General features: G+C 38.7%; 1 pseudogene; it reads right to left on the bottom strand.

Annotated features, from left to right (window-relative positions):
- Nucleotides 1-10,215: 10,215 nt before the first annotated feature.
- On the bottom strand, nucleotides 10,216-11,146 carry LOC120569413 (annotated as a pseudogene).
- Nucleotides 11,147-19,358: the final 8,212 nt, after the last annotated feature.

The following is a 19,358-nucleotide window of genomic DNA, read 5'->3' on the forward strand; positions in this document are numbered from 1 at the left end:
CACTGTCAAATATGGTAATAAGCTATTTTCACCTATTTAACGATTCGATTTTTAAAATCTGATGACACCAGTGTGTTCTCCATCGCAAAAAAACCCCAGGGTGTATCCAAAATTATACACTGCCAACTTCTACTTATGAGAAATATACCAATATACTTTAAAACTACAACTCCCATAAGAAACGCCACAGAAGCTGTATAAATATAAATCAACAAAAAAGCAACCCAGCTTCCCTGGCCGAAATAGACCGAAATAATAACATTAAAATAAATACATATAAACCATGATAATATCTCGTGAATAATGTTGATTAAAACAGTGGTTATTGGGCAAAAAATACCAATAATAACTGTCATAGATTTCGAGTTAAGGGGCGGGGGCGTGTTTTTTTCTTTCGTCAATATCCGACGATGAGGGAATAACATGAATGTCTATCTGACGGACCCCCTCGTCGAAAAATAACGTCAAGGGTACCCCTATTTCGTTGAAACTTGACGCCAGGGTCCTTGACCATGCGTCATACATTTGACGAGTAGGGAGTGAGACTGTGTTGGTTTTTTCCGCTACATATGAAGGCCTGTTTACAGTGTGTTTTAGCCAGGTTTTGGCCTGGAAGGCTCTATAGAAATCTGACGCCCTATTGGACGAAGTTAAACCGAGAGAGCGTGGCGTTCACAGACACCAGAATGAAGGACTTCACAGGAACGTTCATCAGGCAGTAATACGGTACGTTCAGTTCACGTTCGCCCAAAATATGAACAAGTTCATGAACTATCGTTCAATGAACGCGTTCAGGCACGACACTGGAAATCATTATTATTAACCACGGTTACTCGTTGACTTTTGGAAAAGATGTTGCAATTATTGAAACAGTGAAACAAATCAACACACCTTGAACTGTGAAATATCCCTTCATACTTTTCCCGTTTTAACTTTTTAATATAAAAAAGTATAGGGCTGTCACAATAAAGGCCTAAATTCCACAAAAAAAGAAGTGATTTAGCCTTCCGCAGGTCATTCAGACAAAATAAGAGTTTAGTGCAAAATAATAGTTTTTCTAGATAACGTTGTTTTTGTGATCATTAGTACCGGAATCAAAATCACCATCAAAATGTGATTCATTGCACAGCCCTACTTTAAAATGTTACTCAAGTAAAAGTACAAAAGAACTCGGTACTCATTCTGCAGAATAATACATATTATATTTTTGTATTCTAATTGTTGCTGCATTAATGTGTTGACGACTTTAATGTTGCAGCTGATAAAGGTAGAGCTCATTTTAATGAATTAATTTACTGCTGGGTAGTTTAGTCATATTATATATATATACAGTATATATATATATATATACAGTATATATATATATATATATATATATATATATATATATATATATATTTTTTTATCTTATTTTTTCCGCATTTCCACCTTTAATCACCAGGACAGCTTAGACATGAAAGTGGAGAAAGACATGTAGGAAACCTGCCGCAGGTCGGATTTGAACCCTCGGCCTCCGCATCGAGGAATAAACCTCTTCATATGGGCGCCCCTAGGGTTGGGTATCGATTCCGATGCAGAACGGGTACTTTTAAAATGATTCTGATTCCTAAACCGATTCTTGAAAAACTGAAAAATTTCAGTTTTGGTTAGCCCAGAGGGGATGCCATTTTAAAGCACCCATATTATGCTCATTTTCAGGTTCATAACTGTATTTTAAGGTTGTACCAGAATAGGTTTACATGGTTTAATTTTCAACAAACACCATATTGTTGTTGTACTGCACAGCTCTCTCTCACTGCTGCAGATCCTCTTTTCACCTGGTTTCTGTTTTAGCTACAGAGTGAGACCTCTTTTCATCTTCTTCTTCTGTACTATCTTTGATTGCACTCACACATGCTCAGTAGCTCAGATGTAGAGCAGGTCAGCTAGCTAACTCTAGAGACAGTAAAAGAAAGCCTGTTTCTCCAACTTTGGTCAGTTACAAGGCAGGATTAGCTGGGAGACTTCTAAATGAGGGCGCACATGGAAGTAGTTCTTTTGGAGATTATGGTGAACTTGTGTGTGTTGTAGCAGTGCTTTGCTATTGAGAACGACGTAGCATGCTAGCGTTAGCATGCTAAAGCTAGCATTAGCATGCTAATGCTAACGCTACGAGCTAACGGTTGTGGTTAGCCAGCTCATTTCGGACTGTGACGTCACAGTCCGAGCCGATTTTGAACAGCTCACTAGGAGACTGAAGGCAGGACACATTCAGAAACCGTATCTCACTCAAAACACCATGGATGTTTTTTTTTCAAAGTTTGTATGTGTGTGGAAGCACCAGAGACACAAAAGAACACCCCACATTTTTTCATAATATGGGCACTTTAAAAGTAGCCTACATTTACGGTAGCTAGCCAACGGTAGACTACAGAGAAAGGGGGATATTTTGACGTCCATTTCGGATAATAATAAATATTTCAGTCGATACATTAAGTGGAACCAAAATGAGCAACCAAACTTTGCATTCTAATCCGGTCCGATTCCTACCACTATAGTGGAACCGGATTTCGGTACACAACCCTAGGCACCCTCATACTTACTTTTCTGATTATATTTTGTATAAATATAATTCGATTCTGCAAAATACTATACACTGACTACAGATAAGTACCTCATACTAATACCCACTTCAAAAAAAACATCCAAACTATCCCTTTAACCCCAGCAGTACCAGAGAAAAAAAGGCTCATGTTTTTTTTAACAGTTTGGGAATGCACTGACAAACTGTCGTCCTGCTGATCGCGCCGTCAGAGCAGAAAAGACTTTGATGCATCGTTCTGGACAATAACTACAAACATATTGGGTTGTTTAATTTAGAGAAGAGGCCTTTAAACTGACTGAATAAGGGGCGCAAAGGGAGAGACATGGAGCAAAGACACTCTGTGAGGTTTTTGCAGGTGAAGCTGCGACTACGTTTACATGTGCATAGTATTCCAGTTTGCAAAATAAGAATATTTCAGAGTGTTCCAGCGGTGGAGGACTTGTTGGAGCGTGTGAACAAGGTCAACCCTATGTTCCCAAAGCCCTATGTTCCCACAGCCATATGTTCCATGTAGTCCATTGCCACAGGATAATAGGTTGGGTGTAATTGGTTACCAAATTGAGAGAAAGGGGGATAACATCTGATACAAATTCATGAAAAAGGAGATGTGGGAACATAGGGCTGTGGGACCATAGGGCTGTGGGAACATAGGGCCTAATTTTCAGTAAAAACAAAAACCTTAGAAATATGGGAACATAGGCACGCACCTGTGTGAACACAGCATATCCAAAAATCTTTTGTTTTCCAAGTCTTTGATAATGTTTAAAAGTAGTATCTCTACAGCAACGCTGGAAATTGTCTGCTGGTTGGTTTGTGTACAGTAATCATAGCAACGCACAGAGCTGACCGTCATATAAACAGGCAAGGGGCCGTAAACTGTCACAAACTGCAGTAAAAACCCAGATTGAGACATATTCTGAATGCGCTGTATACATTCGCATATGTGCCAGAGCAAAACGGCTGAGCGGAGACAGGAGGAGAGTGGAAAACACTGAAAAACATCGAGAGACACTGGAATAGTTAGTAACGAAGTAAAAGAGGTGTACACTATGGGACTTTTCTTGTCTAAAAGCAGTGGTTTAGAACAAATGTGCTAGTGTGCCTAGCTAAGGTCGGAGCGAACAGCGGATGGTTGCTGATTCGTAGGACAACAGGTTTTGGACCAGAGAGGACGACAGCGTGTTTCCCTGCTAAGAGGACATTGTCGTAGCTGGTGACTGGTTTTCGTTTTCGTGTTTGAGCTATGTTTCTTGGACTAACAGCTAACTCTAAGTTGGATTTCTGTGTGTTTGTTTAACTGAAGATAGCGTCCCGTCGGCAGCATCACATACAAGCTGTATTTGGGTAGGAGAGATGTGTAATAGAGCGAAGACTTTGTTTCCGTGCTGTGTAAGGGCCTTTTCACGGTTGTAGCCTGAAGGGACACAGCTATGGCTGGAAGTTACACAAAATAATGTGACGTCTCGCAAAATCTAATCTAATCTAATAATATAATTTTAATACTTTTACCCAGGAAACCAGTGTTGGTTCATCAGAAGTTGTTTTTAACACAAACTACAATCTTTTTCCTAACCTTAAACTAGTGGTTTTGGTGCTTCGTCGCCGTAGCTGTATCCCTTCTAGCCTCGGCCCCTTTCCACACCTGAAAGTCCAAACCAATGTCCATGTTTTCATTACAATGTATACATTCTGATCCACTTTTAGTTTCACATTGCAGTAATGCGACAGCACTAAAGACCGCTACCTTAACCTAGGCTCCATCCCGTCGTCATCACATAGGGCCTAACTGAGTCACATCTCCCGATACTTGACATTGATTTGTTTTGTAGACAGGCTTCCCAGTCCTCTCGTATCCTCTCTCTGGTGTCGGAGTTTTTCAGAGTTTTTTTTCCGACTGACCGCAGCTCTCTGCTTTTACTTTTACTTCAGTAAATAATCATATTGTGATGGATAATGTAAAATATTAGCAAGAAGTTAGTGAACATATGGCCAAGTTCCTAAATCACACACACACACACACACACACACACACAAACCCAACACACACACCCACACACACACACACACACACACACACACACAACACACACACACACACACACACACACACACACACACACACAGACACACCAGAAGTGACTTGATTGACATTATTTCAATAGTTTTGCTGTCACCTAGTGGTGTGTAAGGAGACTGCAGTCAAACATTTTCTGAAACATTTTTTCAGCCAATCAAAAGAATGAGTCCTTTACCAAAACCATAAATTAATTCACTTTATTTCACTTGTGTATGACAACCATCTCATGACATCCTCAGTCCTCGTCAGACAGAATGACTTTACAGACCACAAGAAGACCCTGTCAAGTCAAAAGTAATCGCATGTTTCCGGTTCCCTTTATGTTATTATTTTTCGCTTCCTATAGTGTTGATAGTTCCCTTCGTTCCTCATCATAGATACATTATGGTAGTTCATGTTTAACAGTTTCTGGTTGATTACAGTATGTGCATGAAATCATATCTGGGGAAAAAAACCATTGCTGCACTAAACTCTATGGGGTTTATTTAACCCTCATGCCCTCCTTAAAAAAACGTACTCTCAACACCTTCGTGGCAAAAATATCACGCACACAAAAACTGTTATTAAATCATCATATATCAATATATTTTTCTGCTTTTTTTCATAAATCACTTAAACAACTTGTAACCTAATCAAAACTACCAAACATTCAATCATCTTCAGGATTTTAACCCTTTAAATGCCAGTTTATTTATTTGAAGTATTTCATTTTTTATTACAAAAAAAACACAAAAAAAGATTTTTTTTCCATAATGAATAATATGTAGATGGGGCTTTGGTGGGGATTAGAGGCTTGGATATGTCAAAGATAAGCAACAAAATTAATTTGATTGCATTAGTATTTTTTACATAGTGCCAGATACTCCCTTTGGACACCTTCGAGGCAAAAATGTACATGTCCAAAAACCTGATATTAAATCACCTTATATCAATATTGTTTTCTGCTTTTTTTTCATAAATCACTTAAACAACTTCTAAATTGCTCAAAACTACCAAACATTTAATCATTTTCTGGATGTTAACCCTTTAAATGCCAGTTTTAAATCTTTGAAGTAACAATTATTTATGAAAAACCCAACAAAACATTAATTATTTTCCATAAAATAAATCATAGGGGAATGGGGCTTTGTTGGTGATTAGAGGCTTGGATATGTCAAAGATAAGCAACAAAACTGATTTGATTGCATTAGTACTTTTTATGTAGTTCCAGATACTCCCTCTGGACACCTTCGAGGCATAAATGGCCCCATTGACTTCCATTATAACCACATGTTTTGATCTCACTGCCTTTACAGTATAAAACCATGCATTCTGTAATGTCAGCATTTCATTTTGTACAAAAGTGGTCATATTTAACATTTTTACAGTATTTCACCAGATTCAACCATTTTGCCCTTGTAGGCCGATACATGAAATCATTGTATTTTTGCCAGTTATATTATGGAGCCGTGTGTGTGTGTGTGTTTGTGTGTTTTTTGTGTGTGTGTGTGTGTGAGAGAGTTTGCGTAAACCTGTAAGCAAGCAATGATCATTTTAGGGCTGAAAACCGGCATCTTTTGAAGGATGCATTTCATGTGTCTTTGAAGACGTGCTTGAATAAAAAACATTGTCTCCTGCATTTGCTGTAAACTGGCTTATCATTTCAAATGGTTTGTGGGACATGGTGGCCCTGAAGACTGGTCTCCCACTATGGACATCCCACAGGCTCCGGGGTGGATTCCCCCTTTGGACCGGTACACACCAGCCAAGTGTGAAGTCCCATGTATGTTTGAGTCTCTTGAGCATCCACATCACTCCATCTTGAGACTGAACACCTCCCTCTCGTGTAGGTTTGTCATTTCCTGAATCAGCTGGATCAAGTCAGGAGTGAAGAAAAGGTGGAAAGAGGATGCCACATCATGGATTCTTGATATGGCATATCTCGGGGCTCTGGCATCATGCGCGGTCGGTGCTTGAATATTGTGCAGCTTCTCAGTATTAGATGGAGACCAGACTTACAATTCTTCACTGTCCATTCAATGTTAGGATGGACAGGATCTTCAGTGTCCTCTCCACTTTCAGAGGAAGGGTTAGAGGCACTCACAGAGTTGAAGGACTCCAGTGACCATTTTGTCAGACTCCAGAAACTTGTGTCATCTTCAGATGAGTCCTGCAGTTGGCTGGAAGATAAAGGCTCCTTCTCTTTGCTCCAGGTCTTTCTCCTTCTCTAGAGCCAGGTGCATGAACACACTAGTAGTTGGTTTTGTTTACAACAAATGCAGGAGACAATGTTTTTATTCAAGCACGTCTTCAAAGACACATGACATACATCCTTCAAAAGATGCCCTTTTTTCACCCAGATTTACACAAACACACACAGACAAGCATGCATGCACGCACGCACACACACACACACACACACACACACACACACACACACACACACACACACACACCGGCTCCATAATATAACTGGCAAAAGTAAGGTGCTTTTTTCACCACTAAAATTATCATTGTTTGTTTACAGATTTACACAAACTCTCTCTCACACACAGACATGCATACATGCACGCATACACACACACACACACACACACACACACACACACACACACACACACACACACACATACAAATATACACATATACACAGACACACACACCCACACACATATACACACACACACGCACGCGCGCACACATGCACACGCGCACGCACACACACACACACAAACACACACACAGAGCTCCATAATATAACTATAATTTCATGCATCGGCCTACAAGGGCAAAATGGTTGAATCTAGTGAAATACTGTAAAAATGTCAAATATGACTAGTTTTCTTCCAAATGAAATGCTGACATTACAGAATGCATGGTTTTATACTGTAAAGGCAGTGAGATCAAAACATGTGGTTATAATGGAAGTCAATGGGGCCATTTTTGCCTCGAAGGTGTCCAAAGGGACTATCTGGAACTACATAAAAAATACTAATGCAATCAAATCAGTTTTGTTGCTTATCTTTGACATATCCAAGCCTCTAATCCCCACCAAAGCCCTATCTACATATTATTCATTATATGGGAATAAAATCATTTTCTGTGTTTTTTTTTTATTAATAATGACATACTTCAAATACATAAACTGGCATTTAAAGGGTTAGAATCCTGAAAATGATTGAATGTTTGGTGGTTTTGATTAGGTTCGTTGTTTAAGTGATTTATGAAAAAAATATTGATATATGATGATTTAATAACAGTTTTGTGTGCGTGGACATTTTTGCCACGAAGGTGTCCAAAGGGTACAAAATGAATCATTTAAGTATAAAAGACATGTAAGAGTAAAAAACACTGGATTTAAAAAATTTGGCTGAAAAGAAAGGTTCCTACAAAATGTCATGCCATAAGCAGTAACACAGCAAAAATTATCACAAAATGAAAAAGAAAACTTGAGAAAAATGTACAAAAATTACAGAGGAGGGCATGAGGGTTAAGTCTGTCACAAATAGCAGAAACCACTAGATGGCAGAACAAGCAAGCAGTTGTTAGAGAATGTAGTTTCTCTGTTAACACACCTCTATCAGAAGAGCTGTAGTGCCATGTTGAAGTATGAAGTATCTGACTGATAATATCTTCATCAATGGATGTATGTAATGTTTTATGGGGTGGGGGTTATGTATTATTTGTTAAGTGTTCATTTCCTATTATGTGTCTAAATTGGTATGCTGTGATTGTCTGTTGTTCTGCCAACAAATATATTGTGTGGCAATAAAGTATTGAATTGAAGTCCATGTAAGCACACACAAAAAAATGTTTTATCAAGTAAACAAAAATCCGCACTTGAAAAATAATCACGTCACTGTTTTGGCAAATGGAGAGTCGTAAGAGAGAGCCACCTGATAATAAGGAATTACAATAGTCCAGCTACAACAATAACATGTATGCATGAACTAGTTTTTCAGAATACAGCATGGGGAATCTGCTTAGAAAGATAGGAAATATTGGATATAGGATAGAACAACATAATGTTATTCTGATAATTGAGACCTTACAGTCATAATTAGTTTCACTTGATTTCATTTTAAACAAATTGTATATCCAAATACAATACACATTTTTTATAGCCTCAGTCGGCCACTATTATAAAATCATTTCAGTGCTGGTTCCGTGGTCTAAGAATTAGTCATGGAAACATGAATTAAAAACATGTGAGAAGGGCTGGGAAGATTGGCAGAACAGGCAGCCGAGTGACAGTACTCTGATCAAATGGGAATCACAGTTGTCAGATTGACAGCACTCTCGCCCAATGGATTTGGGGGGGGGGGCAATCATATTTAACGGAGGACCGGTGCCACCCCTTGCCCCCCACCTAGCCCCGCCCCTGGCCATCAGAGGAGCACATAAATTCACCGTTGGCCTTGGCGGAGGTCTCCGGGTGGCGTTCTGATTATGACAGAGTCACATGACTTGAGCAAAACAAAGTCGAACAACATCTGTGAGGTCAGGCCTCCAGAGTTTGGTCAAGTTGTTTATGTGTTAGCAGCTTTTTCCTTTGGAGAGGTTAATGAGATCTGGTGGATTTTGTTGTTGTTGAAACTTCCACATAACTTTAAATCTTTTGACACTGCTGCAGTATTTAAAAGTTCAAATGGCTCACTACAGTCCAGTTCAGTTTCATATTATCTCTGTGGGCAACTGGAAGCATTCAGATACACAATAAACTAAGTTCAAAACAAAGTTGATATAATATAATAGACAATAACTATTTGTGCCAGAAGAAAACAATCAGTAAGCCAAACATGTTTTGTTATTAAGCAGCACACCGTATGCTTTATTTCTCATGAGAGATGTGTGTTATTACATACAGAATATGACTGGTGACAAATGGAAACAGAGAAGATCATATACAGAAATAACATTCAAGCTTGGTCACAAAATATAATTCAATACGAGTACTATGATATATGATGTATATATGATATAATATGATGTATTGGTAGCACTTTATAATAACTATCCACAATTCATCATTTATTAAGCATTAGTTAACTATTTGTTAATGGTTTGTTCATTATTACTTATTAATTGTTCATACATAGTTCATCATGAGTAAAGTATTTGTTCACACAATTATAAATGGTTTGTTCATAGTAAGTAAGCCTATTAGTTAATGGTTTGTTCATCATTATTAATTCATTGTTCTTACATAACTAATCATCAGTAAAGCATTTGTTCACATAGCCTATCTTGAAAAATATGTTTGTAAGTACATGATTTATACTTAACAAATAATGAAACAACCATTTGTAAATTAAATAATTTTCCCATTATAAACCAGTCTGATGATTTGGATCATGCATATAAAACATATTAATATATTTAATGTGGTAAGGGGGAAAGTGATTTATTTTCTTTAGCTGTATTCCGATTTGTTTAAAATAAATGTGAACAAACAAAATATATCTCCAGTTAAAATGGCGGTACTATATTCTAGAAGCCCATTATGTGAATAACAGAATAAAAGCTTCATTAGTTTCTCTCTGTGCTTGTTGTGTGTAAAATAATGAAGCAGGAATCATTTTCTGTATCTTTTAAAAACGCTAAAAATCACTCGTCTGATTTGAGGCAGACTCAGGCCGTAAACTAGAGGGTTATTAATGGGGGGAATGATCAAAAACGCCAGCGATAAAACAATAACAAAGATTAATTTCATCAATGCTATATCGACTTAGCAAAGGCTCACAGAACACGGAGATGCAATAGTTTACAAATGTCACGATGTGAGGCAGGCAGGTCTGTAACGCCTTTCCTCTGAATTCAGACGAGCTTCTCCTGCAAACATGCAGAATACGTAGATAGGTGTACAGGACAAAGAACAGGGGGATGAAGATGGTTGTTATCACAAGAGATCCACCTACTATGTTGTTCAGAGTTGTGTCCACACAGGAGAGCTGAACCACAGGCCAGTTGGAACAGAAAAGCCTGTGAAGTTTATTTTCACACAGCAGTAATCGAACAGTAAAATACAGCAAGAAACCCACAGCAAATGCAGGGTAGAGCACGGCAAAAGTCACAAGATGTGTTACCATCTTAAATGTCATTTTACTGTGATAGTGTAAAGGCTGGCTAATAGCAACAAATCTATCATAGGCCATGATGCCGAGGAGAGTCAGCTCATATCCTACATAGGTGTAAATAACATACATCTGAATGAAACATAATGGACGCTTGAGATCAAATAAGTGTCCGACAGAATGTCCATCAGAAACCTGGGGAAGAAGCCGGCTGAGCGCGCCAGAGTTAAAAGACAGACAGCAGATAAAAATATACATGGGCTGATGCAGAGACTTCTCCAGACAGACTGTCAGAATAATGACAACGTTAGCAGAGACAATAGTCATGTAGAGCAACAGACACAGACTGAAGAACAGATATCTGAGGGGCCCAAAGTCTGCAAACAGAGTGAACTGAAAATACAAAGGATTCAGGCTGTTGTTGCTCTTCATGTCTGCACAACAGCAGAGCTGGAAGAAGAGAAGTGAGTGATGAAGGAAAAGGAGGGTTAAACAGATCAATGTACAGTAAATTAGATTACAATTTTCTCAGCAAAATGTCCTATTTTAACAGTAGACACAACACTTACAATAAACCTACATTCATGTAAGTTGCATAAACTGTGCCTGGTAATATTCAGAAAGACATGTTCAAAAAATAGATATGGAAGGAAAAAGGTCAGTGTCACATGAACTAAATGCACAAACAACCTCACATTTTTCATTGACCAATATTACAGTTGAATGAATGAAAAAGAGATGTATCCAGGTTAACAAGGCTCATACATGATAGACATTCAAAAGGTTCTTTTCCACAAGTGAAATATTTGCAATTACATTCAACCTTTCTGAAAAGCTTTTAGCGTAGTGAAGTTGTCCACTTTTGTGTCTTATAACAGCTGATACAATCAGCTGAAACAATATACTGTATATAGTGTTCATATGTGTCCTGTAGTCTGTCCAGCAGTCAAAAAGATATTCAGTAAACAGTCTTTGCATCAGTGTATGTAAACATAGGTTTTAGAATAATACACAGCACCCTCCCCTACAGCACCCCCCCCTGACCTACAGCAGACTGAGGCAGTGGGGTACGTGAGAATTTTTTAAAAATATGTTCATTTAATAAATCATGCATAATTCTCCTAAAAAAGTATACTATAATAGTAAATTAATTTAGTAATGTATTTGAAACATTTGAAGTAAATGAAAAATACATTTAAATGTTAAGTTGTTTTTTAGTCAATCAGACAGGGGTGGTGCAGCGCTGTAATTTACCTCTTTATACAGGCTTGTTTTTTCCCCAAAAATGATTTGCGCTGGTCAGGGGGTACTTGGCACAGAGACTTTCACAGGGGGTACATTATTGAAAAAAGTTTGAGAACCACTGCACTAGAGGGCTCACCAGAGAACTCAGACCAGATTTGGGAACCACTTTTCTAGGTTATGATATAAAAGGCACAATATTAATTGACCTTCAATCTGCGTGAAAAAGCAGCTCATACTATACTTTCTAACATGTGCTTTAAGATTTATTTTTGAGTAATAGACTAATAGAAGGATATTCTGTTAACATTGGAGAAACCCACAATGTGAGTTTCAAACATATATTTTAACTAGGGCTGTCAATTGATTAAAATTTTTTATCGAATTAAGTACATAGTCTGTGATTAATTAATCGAAATTAATCGCATACATAATTAATGGTCCCTGAGGCGATACTTTTTAAGAAAGTAAAAAAAGAAAAGAAAAAAGAAGGGTACTAAACCACAGTCGGTGACATTAAAGAAGGGCTTGTTTATTGCTAAGGCCATATGGTCAAAATTAAATGATTTGATAATAATCTATAACAATAACAATAACTTATTTCACTAGTAAATTGCTGTTGAACGACAAAAACAACCACCAGATGGGAAAAGGACATTTACAATAACTTCAAATGCACCACGAGGCTGTAGTTTACCAGTTTCATTGAACGCACCGTCTGTGTTGTTTTTCCGACGGCAGCTACACAGTCAAACTTTACACCGTTTAGCATTAGCTGTCAGCATTTTAACAGTGTTTAATCCAGCTACTAGCTAGCGGTAGGCTAATGTTAGCTGCTGTCGAGTATAGTGTTAACTAGCGTCACGTGCAGTGGTATTTGTGTTGCCTGTATCGTCCGTTTCAGAGCATCAGAGAGAAGAGCAGACATATCAGGGTACCAGATTTCGGTAGCCAGGGTTGGCAGGAAGAAGTAACAAGTAGCTAAATGTTCCAATCAATGATCCAGGCAGCACATTCTCGTCTCCCTCCTTCATTTTACAGTCGAATGGTGGCTAGAACGGCTCCGGGTCAAACGTCAATATGGAATGGATTAATCTGCGTTATTTTTTTTTATTTTGACAGCCCTAATTTTAACCTGTTAGTTGACCCGTCTACGTCCGAGTTGTCGTATAAGGCAAAAAAACGGCATCTTATTGATCATATTGTATGCAGCCTGGAAGTCCAGAGTTTTTCGGGGTCTTTGAACAATAAATCTCAACTGTTACATCCAAGATTGATGTCCATAATTTGAGATTTTCTTTGCTTGTTTATCACTGCCGATCGCCGCTAGCTCTGATGCTAACTGTCCATGTTGTGTCCCATGATGCTCTGGGAGACGCTTGTTGATGTCTTGTCAACCAATGGAAGGCTGGTCCGTCAACACATTAGGCCCATATAAGGCCGGCAATACGTCATCCGAGAGACCACGTAAAGATTGTTTATTGTGAGGAGAGATCACCCACGGATATAGAACCGAATAGTTAGATGTGACAAAAGATTGTCTATAACAGTTCTAAACCGTTCTACAGAGAAGAAAATCATCACTGTTTTGAGTTTTGGCAAATGTTTGGGCCTTATTTGAAGAAATGTAAATAGTTTGTCCTTTATATGAGTTATAATGCTCATTATGCTTATTATTCTCTCCAAATACATAGGAGATCTTTAGACAACACATGCTGTTTGTGTCTCTGTCTGTGATGTTGACGTGCCCTGAGTCGGTCTGGTTTCCCCATGTGCAGATGCAGCTCCAGAGACACAACCTAGTGAGACTGTCACGTAGAGGGCTATCCGACCACGTCGGAGCACAAGTCGCTGGTCGTCTGTGTGACATCATCATCTCTCTCTCCTACTCTCGCTGTCTGTCAGCTGGTCATTGTTCGCCTTCTTCTGAAATATTAAAAACACTAAATCAGAACTAGGGCTGCACAATTAATCCCAATTCTATCGAAATCACAATATGGACTAGTGGAATATCCAAATATTTGTTAATGGCAAAATATGTGTCAAACCATTCTGAATGAAGTATTGTGGTGCTGAGAGACGTCCTGGGCCTACAAATCGTATCCTACAGACTACAGAAAACATATTTGTTTGGTACAGATCCTCGCAAAAATCACACTATAATCATTTTAATGTTTTAAGATTTAATATTAGTCAGTGAAAATGAAAATAATGATACAAACATGATCATTCCCTCCAATATCGTGAATCTTATCGCAATATCAGTCAAAGTTATCGCAATTAGATATTTACCTAATATCGTGTAGCCCTAATCAGAATCAGAAAACCCAAGACGTTATAAATGTGGTGTTGTTCCATTATATATCAGATATTCTGTCCAATAAACAAGCGTGACATGTGTTTACAGTGTTTGGTGAGTTTGACAAAGTTCAGTGGGAACGCAAAGCCAACCGAATGAAACATGCACCGAGTCCACCGAACTATAGGTGTGAAAGCGCCCTTAGACGCATATCCTGTGATATAACACCAAACAGAGCAGTGAGAGGGGATGGATCAGTTGGCTCCTTAGTATTTCAGCAAGAGTATTGAAAACTGACTGCTGAGGGGCAACATGTAGCTCACCCAGTAGGAACATGCTCGCCATGTAGGCTGAGTCCTTGATTCGAGTTTGACCTTTCCTGTCTATGTCTAAGGGAAAAGCCCCAAAAATAATCTTAAAAAAAGAAAGAAAGAAACTGACTGCCCGGAAATGATGTATTCTTGGACATGTCCAAAACATATGTAATAGGTTTGCAGGGATTTTTTTACATCTGTCGCATGTGGGTCTAACTCAAATTCTAGAAAGCCTGTAAATTTAGGTCTTTAATCTTGGAAGTTCTGGGGGTTTTCTCCAAATTTTACCCCCTCCACCTTTTTTGTAATTTCTTTTTTACAATGGTCTTAATAAACCTTTGTAATGTTAAAGGAGGTCAAAGAGGTTAAAGTATTGTAACAAAGCCCTCAGAAAGTGAATCTTCAAAGTAAAGTTGGGATTGTTTTTTAGTGTGTGTGTGTGTGTGTGTGTGTGTATTATGATGCAATCTATTTCGATAACACCAATATGGCGTCCACATAAGCTGATGTAAGGAGACTGTAATGAGTGTCATTAGCGGGGATGGACAACAACATGGCAGGCCTCGGGGGGGGAGGCCTGACTTCAGCCAGATAATTATCACCCAGTGGTCACAGTGTGCCGGCCTCAGAGGACAACTGAGAAACAAGTTATCACACACACACACATACTTTTTCTCCTACGAATGAAAAGTTTAATTTATGAACAATTAAAGTGACATCACTGAGTCATTTTGCTGACTTTAATAATAAACTGTTAAACTACGCCACACAAAAGTAGAGATGGAAGAAGTACTCGGAACTTATACTTTAATAAAAGTACCACAGTGTAGAAATACTCTGTTACATGGAAAAGTCCTGCATTCAAAATAGGGCTGTTGGATTATGGAAAGAATTATTTTGGTCAATATTGAAATCATTATTATTAACCACAGTTACTCGTTGGCTTTTGGAAAAGATGTTGCAGTCAAACAAATCAACAGTGAAAACACCTTGAACTGTGAAATTTCCCTTCATACTCTTCCCGTTTGAACTTTTTAATATAAAACAAGTATAGGGGGGTCACAATAAAGGCCTAAATGCCAACAAAAAAAGAAGCGATTTAGCCTTCTGAAGGTCATTCAGACAAAATAAGAGTTTAGTGCAAAACGTAATGATCAATTGGCTGCTTTAGTATTTCAGAAAGAGTATTGAAAATTGACTTCAGGAGTATTCAGCTGATTTTTTTAAACGTTATTACGGTGCATAACTTACTGGAACAAAACTGAGCAACATGTTGTTTCTGGTGACAAAACCACTGATTAAATATGTACATTGAACCAATACTGTCGTTAAAGACCCTCTGATCGCTGTCCGATTCTCTGAAATGAATGCCTGTACTGCATTGTGGGAAAGCGGCTTAGAATGCGCCCAGCTCGGCCCATATCTTAGTGTTCTGTCTTTTTATTTTTTACTGTAAAATTTCACCGGTAATAAGACCAAAATAATATTATTAATATAAAGAAATGCATACCATGATAACATCTAAATAAATGTTGATAGATGTAGTGTTATAGTTTTAAAAATATCAAACAACAAAGCAATCCAGCTTCGCTGGCCGAAATAGACCAAAATAATAACATTAAAAGAAATACATATAAACCATGATAAGATCTGGTGAATAAATGTTGATTAAAACAGCCGTTATAGAGCTAAAAATACCAACAATAGCAAAGCTGTATCCAGCTTCTCTGCTGCAGCTGGACTGGCAGAAAGAATCTGTGATCACGAAAGATACTTCCCATTGAAATATATTAGTTTAAAAAACGTGACCCCATAACGTAAATCTTCACAATATCATGATGGTATCACAATCTGATAGATTTCTTTTTGTGATGCCATCACGAACTGACGTGAGACTGGGTTGGATATAACACCAAACAGAGCAGTGACAGGGGATGGATCAGTTGGCTCCTTTACTATTTCAGAAAGAGTATTGAAAACTTAGTGCCGGGGGGGGTGCGACCTGTAGCTCACCCAGTAGGAGCGTGCTCGCCATGTAGGCTGAGTCCTTGGTTCGAGTTTGACCTGTGGCCCTTTGCTGCATCCCCCGATCTCTCTCCCACCTTTCCTGTCTATCCACTGTCACTACAAATAAAGGGAAAAGCCCCAAAAATAATCTTAAAAAAAGAAAGAAAAAAAACTGACTGCCGGAAATGATGTATTCTTGGACATGTCCAAAACATATGTAATAAGTTTGCAGTGCTTTGTTTACATCTGTCACATGTGGGGTCTAACTCAAATTCTAGAAAGCCTGTAAATTTAGGTCTTTAATCTCGGAAGTTCTGGGGGTTTTCTCCAAATTTTACCCCCCTCCAACGTTTTTGTAATTTCTTTTTAATATACAATGGTCTTAATAAACCTTTGTAATGTTATAGGAGGTCAAAGAGGTTAAAGTATGGTAACAAAGTACTCTGAAAGTGAATCTTCAAAGTAAAGTTGGGATTGTTTTTTAGTGTGTGTGTGTGTGTTTGTGTGTGTGTATATCTGTTTCGATAACACCAATATGGCGTCCACAGAAGCTGATGTAAGGAGACTGTAATGAGTGTCATTAGCGCGGATATGTGTGTGTGTGTAGTATGATTCAATCTATTTCGATAACACCAATATGGCGTCCACAGAAGCCCGCTGCTGATGTAAGGAGACTGTAATGAGTGTCATTAGCGGGGATGGACAACAACATGCCAGGCCTAGGGGGGGGGGGGGCGGCCTGACTTCAGCCAGATAATTATCACCCAGTGGTCACAGTGTGCCGGCCTCAGAGGACAACTGAGAAACAACAGTTATCACACACACATACTTTTTCTCTTACGAATGAAAAGTTTAATTTATGAACAATTAAAGTGACATCACGGAGTCATTTTGCTGACTTTAATAATAAACTGTTAAACTACGCCACACAAAAGTAGAGATGGAAGAAGTACTCGGAACTTATACTTTAATAAAAGTACTACAGTGTAGAAATACTCTGTTACAAGGAAAAGTCCTGCATTCAAAATAGGGCTGCTCGATTATGGAAAGAATTATTTTGGTCAATATTGAAATCATTATTATTAACCACGGTTACTTGTTGACTTTTGGAAAAGATGTTGCAGTCAAACAAATCACCACTGAAAACACATTGAACTGTGAAATATCCCTCCCGTTTGAACTCTTTTTTTTGTAACTTACATGTTTATTGAGTTTTCACATGCATATAGACAAAACAATACAGCAAATAAGGAACAAATTAAAATAATAATGTTGGGGACCAAGAAGCTGGTTAAACATTGATTTTAACCAAAAATGGCTCAGATTGAGCTGACGGCAGAGACAAAGGATCTTGGCCTACATGTGAATCCCAAAGCCAGTTTCACCAAACTCCTACAGGCCGCCACTTGGAAGCAGAGACCCCAAAATGGAGAATCTACCTTCAACACGTGTGGGACAAGGCAGACTGGTGGTGAGACAAAGAACTGCTTCACACCTGTGACAAAGTTGCAGTTTTCCCATTGGCTGTCGGGCCTTTGAATGCACCACCCCGCCACTAGGAGGCGGAAGAAGGATAAAAGCTGTCCGCGTTTGTGTTTCTTTGCTTTTCCACGGTGACCCAGGTTGCTGACAGGAAGCACTAGTCCGGACTAGCTAGCCAGCATCACCTCGCTGGTCGAGTTTTGAGCTGGGACAATTTTCTATCCGTTTGATATACAAAGGGGATCCGAGGAAATACTGGCCGGGTATTCCCTCATCTGCAGCGGGTTTAATCAGCCTGGATTCAAGAAAAGGACGGCGTTCTGTTTCTTGTTTGGTCGACCTGGATTACGTCTCGTCCACTGCTCTGGACGAGACGGATCGTTAAACTCTGGCAAGAGATTAACTGTCAAACGACGCACACAGTAAGAGGCTTACACAGTTCTGGGCAGACGTTAGAACTAGTGCGTTTTGGTTTGTTATTAATGAGCAAAGGGTTCGCTACCGCTTGTGCCATTAAGGTGATCTGTGATTGTAATCCAGTTATGGCCATATCTGGTTATTAATCTGTTTCTGTGAATGTATAAATTGATCACTATACTGTTTGATTTTGTTGTGTTAAGTAGCTGGGTATAACTGTAATCGCTACCTGCTAAATCACTCCTTTCACGGAGTTTAGTTACTGTCCGCGAGATAATCTCGATGAATCAGCTGTTAGCCACTGAGCTGGCCGTTATCAATATCTAAGATCAGAGTGTTTCTTTTCTTTTCCTCCTTTATTCTGTTCCTTTTACTAACACACACACGGACATATAAGCTAGCCACGTAGCTCCCGAGCTAACGCTGCTAACTTAACCACGTGGAGTTTGTATAGAGCTAATAGGTGACCTAGCATATGGTATAAACGTGCGCGTTGCCTAGCAACCCCCACCTCGGCTTCTTGAGGCTAAATAGTTTTGTGCAGCTCACAGGAGTAGCCATTTTTGGAGTTTGTAGTTTTGTGTTAGAACTACATTTCGACACCGCCGCTCCTCTTCACTCACTCTCTCATACACACACACACACACACACACACACACACACACACACGTGTCCACAACACATGCTGTTTTGTTTTTGCTTTGTTTTTGGGTTGTGATACTGAAAAAGGTATAGAAGTTTATTATGGAAGGATTATTGATTAGCTACTGATAATTGTGACGTTAATAAATCTTATTATACTTAAATAACAGTTGCTTGTGATTATTTGTGTACTTATTGTAATAATTGCTGGCTAAAAAGGTCCGTGCTCGAAATCACCCCT

The sequence above is a fragment of the Perca fluviatilis genome, chromosome 12 (genome assembly GCF_010015445.1).
Source record: "Perca fluviatilis chromosome 12, GENO_Pfluv_1.0, whole genome shotgun sequence".
NCBI classification, from domain to species: domain Eukaryota; kingdom Metazoa; phylum Chordata; class Actinopteri; order Perciformes; family Percidae; genus Perca; species Perca fluviatilis.